Here is an 11,053-nt window from a genome sequence, read left to right on the forward strand (position 1 = left end):
CGATTCTCCAATTTCCTTATCTTTTCATTGTTAGTGTATAAGAAAGCAACTGATTTCTGTGCATTGATTTTGTATCCTGCCACATTAGTGAATTGCTTTATGAGTTCTGGTAGTTTTTATAATAGGATGTGGATTCAAAAAATGAGTAATTGGGCCAAGACTTTTTCTCCCCCCGCCATAGGTTATAAAAATTGGGCTTAAAGAAAAGTTTCAACTATTAAAGAATTGCTATCACTACTAAAATGTAACTTGTTAAGATTTTGGAGGTATTTCATTAATAAGTGGGAAATAAATACAGATTTCACGGAAGAATACTGAAATCAAAGGACATGAAGTATATAAGATGTATGCAAAATGTTTATCTTTTGCAGACATAAAAAATATGTATGAAAAAATCACCTTGGATTTAATGAACCTATTCCGTAGTTTGGCACCAATACCTTGACTTTAAAAAATGAATACCATTATCCAAAATTTTTGGTTAATAAAAGAGAATTTGAAATAATGAAGGATGATATTTGATTGTCTGGATATCATGAAGGACCTTTAATAAGTTGGGTTCATAAGTGGAGACCTAGATTTTATTTTCTATTCATTTATTTCTTTTGTCTCTACCCCAGGAGCATGATTTTGGTCTTTAGCATGCTCCCTTGCAGAATGAGTACCTATGTATATTAGCTGAAGCCATGAAAATCTGCCAAGATTGCTGTTAGAGTCAGACTCTACATTACAGCTGTGTCTCACAGTCAAAGCTGGCTGACTGACATGATTTAGGTTTATGTTTCCGTGGTTAGTAAGCCTTGTTTTATGCAAAAATATCTGTTGGCTAGGCATCAGGGTTCATAAACATAACTGCCTCCTACTTGGAGGCATGCTTTTCCTTTCTTGTTCCTCTTCCTCTAAAAAGCTTAAAGCTATTACTGCCTTCAAAGCTTAGGGAAAAGTCAGCCTCATTGGGTAGGCCAGCTTTTGTGTTTCAGTTAAATTCTAAGCCAAGATGCATTAATTTATTTATGAACTTTGGATTTTTAAAATGTTTCACCTTGAAAAAAATCCATTTCTACTACCACTGTTTTTAGACTTGAAAAGGAAAGAGTAAGTATGTGACACAGGAGAAATTAAAATAAGGATAAGTCTTCTTCTAAAGCCCAAGAATTTTTAAAAGGTAGTTTCCATAGAGAAATACAAAATAGATAGCAAAATATTTATATCAAATAAAGGATAGGTTTTCTGAATGTGACCTTGTCATTTTCCAGATTTATATAATTGCATTTACCACTTTTTACTTTTGGAAACTTCAGTCAGTTCTGTTCAATTGAGCAGTGATTTAATGATCACTTACTACATAGGAAGTACAAGGCTGATGCGTTTAAAAGTAAAAATTATAGTTATCTGCCTAGCCCTCTAGGAATTTCAATTGTATCTAGTGCTTTAAAAGCAGTCATGTCCAGCAAATTTTTAGTTGTACAAGCCCTCTAGATTCTATTTTGAATACATGTTCTTAGGACATAGTTCACAACAAAAATCTCTGTATTTTTTCTAAACATACAGAGTCAAAAAAGCATCTTCCAAAGCTTCCAAACTCATTGTTTTGTAATGTTTCTTTTCCTTGTTCTCATTTACCTCATTATTTCCCTTAAAGTTTTATATATTGGCAAATTTTCTCTCCACTGATATTTTGATCAATTTATTTCTTCCCTTTGTATTCAATGAATTTTTCATACCACCATCAACTTAGTATACTTTACACATTGCATTGATGTGTTGATCTTTCAGGTCGTTGATGGAATCGAGAGGAAGTTACTAAATAATTTACTGCTTTGTTTGGAAGAGCCCAAGTTTTCTGACCCTTGGGGCATAATGGGAGATCCATCTGTTTGCCAAACATATGCCAGATGAAGCAACAGGCTCAAGATCCCAAATTTGAGTCCCAGAGTATTGTAAAATGCATAGGTATTATTTTGGGGAGAAATGATAGAATGAATAGATCACAAGCTAAATAGTATCTTTTTCGTAACTTATTTGTTTTTAGTATATTACCAATACCAGCTCTTTTCACTGTGGAAGTCTAGTATTACCTTTAGAAATTGAACTTTTTAATTTTGTTTTCTGAAGAAAATGTTCATCATAAAAATTTTGGAAAATGCACCTTCAGAGCCCACAAATTTAAAATAACCTGATATCCTATAACTGTGACATGTTCTATATGCACATCCCCACTGTACCATGTAAATGCTTTGGCATACATATATAAACTGTTGTATAAATGGTTACTTTTTAATTTGGAAAATTAATATATGTTCAACTTTGTCAGTAGTCTTTAACACAATTATTTTACTGACTGCACATATTCTCTTACATGAAATAGTATATAAACAGATGCTTTTGACAATCATTTATTTCATTTTATATTTTTATTAGCAATACTAAAATATCTTTGCATATATAGATCTCTGCATAGATCTCAACTGTTTAGAATAAATTATAGAAATCATGATACTAGATTAAGTATACAAGGATAACTGTTCTCACTTCTACAAATACATAGAAATAGTTTATGAGATGATAAAAGAGTATCACAGTGCTAAAAAAATATACAAACAAGAAATATTTGGATGTTAACAGTAAAAAAATGAAGTCCTATGGCCCAAGAGATGCTGAACTCAGAAGCTGTTGAGTCTAGAATTTCAACCCTTGCGTATGAAAAGAGACAGCATAGCTGTTTCCTGAGTCCCAAAGCCAGGCCAGCTACATGAGTAGTTGAAGTTTTACCCACTTGTAGGAAAAACAGAATGACACAATCTCAGAAAATATTGCACAGATTGGGGTTGCCTGGTGTAAAAGAAATATTCCACTGCAAGATGATTTTTCAAGCTAAGATTTACTGACTTGAAGCTTTGGAAGTTTCTCACATGACAGTACAGAGTGGGGAATTTTAATTCGGCACTGGCTTTGACAGATACAAGCTGTTCAGTACCTGCACTTGTAGGTGGTTGTTCCATCCTGAGTCCTTGGGTTTACAATTGCTCCTCTCACCATCTTGAAGGCAAGAGGAAAGTGGACAGAACATGGGAAAAAAATGGATGAGAAGTTTTCAAGCCACTTGTGAAGTGGCATTTGCTGCTTTTACTCAGAATCTGCTCACATCTAGGAGTCTCTGAGTCAAATGAATACTGGAATAAAAGCATGCAGTTCTTAATAATAGACCAATATACAAATTAACCAATTAAAATCTTGGAATTAAAATTTAATGGTTGACATTATGAATTTTAATAGAAAAGCTCTTTAGTAAGCTGGGTACAGATATAAAATGTAAAACTGAGAAAATGACTCAGAATTTTAGAACAGTAAAAAAAATTCAAGTATGTAATTGAATTTCTAGGGCCAGCACAGAGAGCTAATTGGAGAGAGATACAATTCAGAGTTTTAATGGCTAAAATTTTTGAGACTCTAAGAAAGTTAAGAGTCCTCAACAAATAATAAAGCAAGTGGATAAAAAATAAAATATATACTTTATGCAGTCTAATAAAGTTATTTAATATCAAGGACAGGTTGAAAAACTCAGAACTTCCAAGCAAAAAAGAATGGTTAGTAATGAAAAAAAGAATACTGAATTAGAGCAGGCACCATCTATAATAAAAAAATGTCAGGAGACAATAGAAATATATTTTAAAACCATTAAGGGGAAATTGTTATAAACCTTGAGTTCTCTATCCAGCTAATCTTTTCAGATTATGTGTTTAATATGTGTTTAAGCAAAACATGACTAAGTGTTTGATAGCTGTGGGAACTCCAGGGAAGAAATATTAAAAGATACACTTCAATAAGAAATAAAATGAATCTAGAAGAAAAGAGTGGGGAAAAAAAGAAGGGATGGTGAAAAAATTAATTTATAAACTAAGTTGTTAAATACAAACACATGTTAAGTTTAGAAGGAGAAATGGATAAAGGATGAGTATGAGAGGAGGTGAAATATATATCTTGGTTTTGAACTTTGTAGGAAACCTATAAAGTTAATAAGTTTGTTCAGTATTTTAGGCTAATCACTGAGGTTAGAAATAGAATGTATAACTTAATAATGAGTAATGGGAAAGGAGGAACTTACGAATTAAAAAAATGTGAAAGAAATAGAAAGGAAAGGCAACATGGCATATATGCTAGATTGCAAAAGTTAGGCCAAATGCACATTAGTATTAATATCCACAATAAAGATAAATGGAATAATCTTACAGTTTCTAAGAAAACAAAGATGAGAATTACATAATTATTTTTCATTAAAAGCTGTATACTTGTCATAAAATAATATTAAAAGGGGGGGAAGATTCAGTAGATAAAGATGAGCAAAAGAAAAGCATATGAAAAACAGAGTTTAAGGCAAATTGAGATATAAATAAAGGACATTACTTGATGTTAAAAGGAAAATAATATCAATCATAATTTTATATGTATCTAAAACAGTCTAGAAAAATACAGAGTAAAATCTGAGGATTGGAGGAGGAAAAAACAAAATAAATAATCATATCATGTTTTTTATATCCATTTCTAAAAACAAAATCAAAGGTAAATAAAATAGATCATTTTTTAAAATCTTTGGCCAGTATTATAATAGAGTGGTATGATGGGAAAGACCCTCTATCTTCCAAATAACTATGTCGTACCTGTGACACATGCAGGCATTACTCTCCCACATGAGGTAATAGTGGCCTCCAAGGCTAAGCCCTCCCAAACAAATAGGTAAACAAGACATGAACTGGTGCTAGAGATGCACGCAATTGTAGAGGCACGGTGAATATGCATAGCATGAAAGTTGTCTGAATGCCGAGCCAAAATCAAGGCTATGTGAAGTTCTGGATAGTATTTAAAAGTACAGCTAACAGGATTTGCTCATTATTGGAGACAGTTTTTTCAAAGAAAGTGAGGAGTCAAAAATAACTCCAAATCATTTTGCATTAGCAAATGGGTAGAATTGCATTTAACTGAGATAGAATTGGTTTGAAGGAGGACTACCAGTACTTCATTTCAAGGTGTATGAAGTCTGATAGGTCTTTTAGATATCACTGTCATTGGGAAAGTAATCAGAAATACAAGTCTGAAGATCAAAAAGAGGTCCAGACTACATAGATACATTTAAGAGTCCTCAGCTTCTAGGTGGTGTTTAAAGCAAGAGATGAAACGTGATTGCAAAAGGCAAAGATGTAGTTTAGGTGGAGAAGTGAGAAATTTCAAAGATCAAGTCTTGGAGGACTCCCACATTGAGAGGTAAAGGGAACAGAGGGAGGAAAAGGAACCTCAAACTTTTAGATAAGATGCAGTTTGATGAACCGAAACATTTTGTGCTGAGAAGAGTAGTGTAGTGAGAATGTCTGAGATAGGGGTGACTGACTTTAGGCAAGATACTTAGTCACTGTAAGGAACTCCTCACTCACTGATACCTAATCAGGTCCAGCTATGATTTAGGTTCAATTTAAATGTCACTTTCCCACAGAGATCTCCCATGTGCATTTTACCCATCATTCAGCTAGTTACTCCTTATTACCATGTCTTGTTTATTTCATTGGCTTAATCTCAGTCTAAAATTACCTTATCTATTTATTTACATGAATTGTATGTCTCCTTCCCTCTCACCACCACCAGATATGTATATTGCATGTAAGTAAGTTTTTTGCCTCCTTCATGACTCTGTCTTCAATTCTTAGCTTGGTGTCTGGCACATAGAACAGGATCAGTAAATGACTATAAGATAAATGATTTCCCAAGAATGAGAAACACTGAACTGAAAATTTGCTTATATCCTTAAGGATGCTCCACTCATTAAGCAAATTAATTTAGATCCTCAAGAAGATTTAAATATTTAGTATGTTGCTTAAAAATTCTCAATTTTCTGCTTAAAATTTCTCCTCTATTTTCTGAAAGAAACAGTTTCATATTTTTAGAGTTGCATTTTTGTGAATTATTTCTGTATCTCTTATCCTTTCTAGCCCCATCTACTTGTACCCATTAGTTCCAGACATTTTTAAATATTGGACAAAAGCTTGCATACCATCTACATCAGAGGAACAATAGTTCCAGAGAGATTGTGGAGAACTTCTCCCTCCCCCAAAACATGGGCACTTCATGTGAAGGGAATTCTTCCTCCACCAAAGCATGGGCACTTTTGCATTCTGAAACATGCCACGCATGGATAAGTTTGGATTATTTTTCTTCTTGTGAGGTACTTTCACATGCCTTTAGAAGTGAAATTTTTTTACATGCACCATCATATCTAAATTCCTAAGAGAGGTTCTTTGAATTATCCCTATCTCCTGACCCCTTTTGCCACATACTTTCAGAATCATCTAGAGTTCCTTTCCTTTGACATATAACTGTAGTAAGGAATCTCTTTCTGTCATCTCTTCTATTTCTGTAATCAGTCTCCGTAAATACATAGGAAAGGAACAGTAATAACTTTTGAATAATAGAATTAATGAAACTGAAGATATAAATTATTTTTTTTAAAACGTTCTCACAGGAAAGCAAAACATTCTCACGGAGAAATTATAAACAAAGATTATAAATGACATATTTGCAGCTTCCTAAGCAACCACCCAGTCAAATAAGTTATTTAAAGACCACCATCTTGACTTTTACAGCTAAATAAACTCTGTGAACACTGTGCTCTCTTTCATGTCAGTGCCATGGATTTATGATCTCTTCATCTCAGAATAAAAGGGCTTTTTAATTTGCCCATGAATTTAAGGATCTCTGGTTGTATTGTTTATTAGAAATAAATTCAGCAAGAATGAAGAATTCCTTCTGGAATTTCCTTTGAACAGGTGTATGACCCATTCACTTAAATATATATATATATCTTCCATGATACAGATATCGGTTTCCTTTTTTTCACATTAATTTGTTAAAGTGGCTATAATTATTATGAAAGTGACATTATTAGGATAAAATTTTATTAAGGAGTTTATAATTTCTATTGAAAATGGAATTATTTCACCAGGTCCTATACACTTATTTCATCTTCCTTTATAGTAACGGATTTTTATGAGCCAGTATTTATACCACAGGAAATCTATAAATAACTTCGAATTTCTCCTAAAATACATGTTGTACATTGTATAATTTAGGTAGCAAAGTCTCTAACCTTCATTTTTGGCAAAGTAAAAATTATGACAAGTAAAACCCTCAAATTTATCAGAAAACTAATTTGCATGTTTAAGAAATCACTTCTGAATATACTCAGTACAATGATACTGTATGTATTCAATATTTATATAGTAATATAACTATTTTCTGATATATTCTGTTATATAAATATATTTTTGTTGTCTTTTTTCTTTTGTTAGTGTCACGATGGATTCATAGATTCTTACTTATTCACTGTTTCACCTGCAAGTATAGTCACTTGTGATGCTTTGATTGGGCAGTGAGGGGGCCCTTTCAATTGGACTTTTATGTTCTTTAGACAGTTTTTCTCTTTAGCCTTCTTTGTTTTCTTCTACAAGAGGTCGCAGGCTCATGTTGTGTTTTCTTTGTTCTAATCCTGGAATGTGTCCAAGAGACCCAGTTTATTTGAGTAGGTATATGGAAACCAAGATCTGTGTTTCTGGGTTTTAGGGCTACTTAGTGCTACTGGAGTTTCTTGACCTTTTAGTAATTTAAAAACTATGTGTTCATATTAACATGTCTAGCTTGAATTTAATATGGCAGAATATTTCTTAACCTCTTTAATTTTGTAATTTTTTCTCTATTTTATGAAAAAAATCTCAGTCATTAATATCACTAACACACTTACTTGATTTAGCCTGCAATTTGAATACAGTTGTTAACAAAATTACAATATCAACATACATGGTTTTTTTTACTAACCATTGTTTTTACTAACCATAAAGCTACTGAGAGAAGTTAGAGATTTTTTTGCAATTCTTTTTATTCTTAAAGATTCTTCACTAATGATATAAAGTGTGAATTGTGCTCAAAGCTACATGTGTGTGTTTGTTTGTTTTACCCCCTGTGGTTATATGACTAACTTGGTATATGGTTAAGTTGTACTCACACAATTCCAGCTCTACTCTTCCTACTTCCCACATTAGTGCTTCTCCTCCAATCTCATTTTGTCAATATCTACATTTACCTCGGCTAATCTTGATTTTTTTTTTCCTCTACTTGTGTGACCCTGCTGATTAAGGGCATAATGTAACCATCCCTATTAGGTTCAATATATTTGAACCTAATGTTTTGGACCTGAACTGACTCCTCTCCCACACTCATGTTTTATAATTATTTTTATTCATCTGTGGCTGATTTCCTATCGTGATTTCTAATACTCTCTCCTAGACTTTTCTCCCTTTGTAGTTCCATTGAACTTCTTATGTTTAACAATGACTCTGTTTTCATTTATCAAGGTGAAGCCAGTACTGTAATCAGTATTTAGAATCTTTACATCTGGGAATTTGAAATGATTTCTGAACTTATTCTCTTTCCTATATATGCTTGAGATTTTAATGGGATCTTCCAGCTTAAAGTCGAAGTTACAGGACTACTTAGAATCTCCTAGGTCATCCTATGAGTGACAAATGGGGGCTGAGTCAACAGTCAAGTGTGGTACACACTACCTCTGAAAACCCTGAGTGATCAATAAAGCATTGTAATTCCTCTTTAGTGACCAGATGCACATGGTACCATGTACTGACATGTACTGGCTTTAAGGGGCATGTACTGGCATTACCAGGCCACTGAGTAACTAAAATTTACACCAGTGCAACCTCTTGAAATTTAGATTTTATTTCTCACATTCTGGCATGTGTCTTTCCAAGGCCTCAAGAATACTTACAAGGTGGGGCGCCTGGGTGGCTCAGTGGGTTAAGCCGCTGCCTTCGACTCAGGTCATGATCCCAGGTCCTGGGTTCGAGCCCCACATCGGGCTTTCTGCTCAGCAGGGAGCCTGCTTCCTCCTCTCTGCCTGCCTCTCTGCTTACTTGTGATTTCTCTCTGTCAAATAAATAAATAAAATCTTTAAAAAAAAAAAAAAGAATACTTACAAGGTATCAAGAATACTTATGACTTTGTGCTTCTCATTTCTGATTAGCATGAGGTAATAACTACAGGGCTACAGTTATGCTTGGTGGAATAGCCAGATAATTGAATTCCTTTTGGACTGTGTTCTATTAACAAGAAAATTTAGGACAAGACCATGAACATATACTATTGTATGTTCTAAGTGAATTAAATTTCTGAATGTTCCTCTTTGTAAGATTGAAAGTAAAGCATTTGGTAAATTACTAGCTGCATATTAATGTCAGAGGTTGTGTTGATCGGTTCAAGTAAAGATACTATATTTATCCCCATAGCTGCAATTGGGCTGTCACCTGTTAAGTTTATGTTAGTACATCTTTATCCGCCAAATTCATCTGATTTTTTGTAGAGACCAAATTGATGGGAACCACCAACATAATCTTCATACTGATCTCTGCCATTCTACTTGGGATGTAGGGTTGCTTGTGGTTTTTCATCTTGGTGGAGGAAAGGACAATTTCATTCTTCCTCGGCTTTGCTTACAATTACATCCCTTACCCAAAAGTCAAGAAATAACAAGGATCCAGCTAGCTGTTAAGCATATACACTTCAATTATGCTTTCAGAGTCTGGGAAAATAATCCCAGGGTAGATTCATAGGCATTGAATCTAATATGAGTTGAACTTGGGTCATGATTGCATTTACCATATAGTCTTTGTATGCTGCCATGCTAATAGTGTTCTGATGCTGGTTTGGACACTAGTATTCATATTAGCTCAAATTCTGAATGCAGCTACCTTCAAAAAGTCTTGCTGTTTCTCTTGTCTCAGTATAGTAGTACTTGGGTACTCTTATGTAAATGAACTTAGTTTGTTTTGGAGAAGTCTTGAAAGCATCATCACATGTACTCATCATGATGTTGCAGTTTTCTCCTGCATGGTATGTAGGCAGGAGGAGGCGACTATCCTCTAGTAAGGGTATGGCCACATTTGCATGGTTGGATGATTTAATGTAACAGAAGGTTCAAGGTTAGGATCTACTTCCAAATACCTTCTTCCCAAATCTCAGTATCTCAGGAATTCCATGTTAGCCTAGGAAACTTGTTAAGGCTGTGAATTAAGACTTCTTTGTAATTCTTTCCTGCAACAACTGGTCTTGGGCTTGATTTTCTGCCCAGACTATGCTTTTGATGCAGATTATAATGTTTCCTTTATAAACATTCTGGCTTTCAAATCATGGCCTAAGGTGACACTTGGCCCGGTTGAGCCTTCCCCTGTATTCTTTCAGTACCCATTCAGGTCTGCGGCCTTTTAAGTTACCATCATTTCTCCCAAAAAGTAGAGACATTGCATGAATCAATGCTTCTCTTTTTAACTGTATCATATCTATTTCACCACAGTAATAATGATAACTACAGCATGCTAATGGTATTATCACCCATTTTACAAACAACTGTGGGATTTTTGTTGCCATCTGACTAGTTTATTTTCCAATTTTATAATTCCATCCTGAAGATCTAATGTTTAGGACAATTTCTGATACCAAGTATCATAGGGTTTCCCCAGAAGCTAATTCTAATGCAAGGATTTGAGTACAAAAGTTTATTTGGGAAGTTCAGAAACTATTGGTAGGGATTGAGAAAATGATTCAAAGAAGGAAAAGCAACTGGTAAGGTTCATTTCAAAGGGAGGCTACTTAAGCTTTATCTCACAGGGAAATTGAAGAAGAAAAATCAAGAAAATGGGTTTCAGGCCTTCCTATAAATAGAATTATAGTATCTTCATCAACTTCCCTGTGATACTCAGATATAGTCTGAATATAAGACAGGATCTCTGTTAGAGTGTTAACTAGTATAGTCACATGTTTCTACTCATTATTATCTAAGAAGAAAAGTGGATCCCACTGTAATTTCTTCACCATATTAGTAAACGCATCAGTGCATATTTCTGAATAGATACAGAATATAAAACTTCTTCCCTTAGTATTATTTTGTGACAAGATTTTTGCTAAATGTATTTGAATGCTTTAAATTGTGTTGATAAAGTACTTA

General features: G+C 33.8%; 1 long non-coding RNA gene across 1 annotated transcript; it reads left to right on the top strand.

Annotated features, from left to right (window-relative positions):
• On the top strand, positions 1–10,735 carry LOC125100252 (uncharacterized). The gene is made up of 2 exons (XR_007127476.1): positions 1–8,824; positions 9,033–10,735. It is a non-coding gene; the product is annotated as an uncharacterized LOC125100252 (long non-coding RNA).
• Positions 10,736–11,053: the final 318 nt, after the last annotated feature.

The sequence above is a fragment of the Lutra lutra genome, chromosome 5 (assembly GCF_902655055.1).
Source record: "Lutra lutra chromosome 5, mLutLut1.2, whole genome shotgun sequence".
NCBI lineage: Eukaryota > Metazoa > Chordata > Mammalia > Carnivora > Mustelidae > Lutra > Lutra lutra.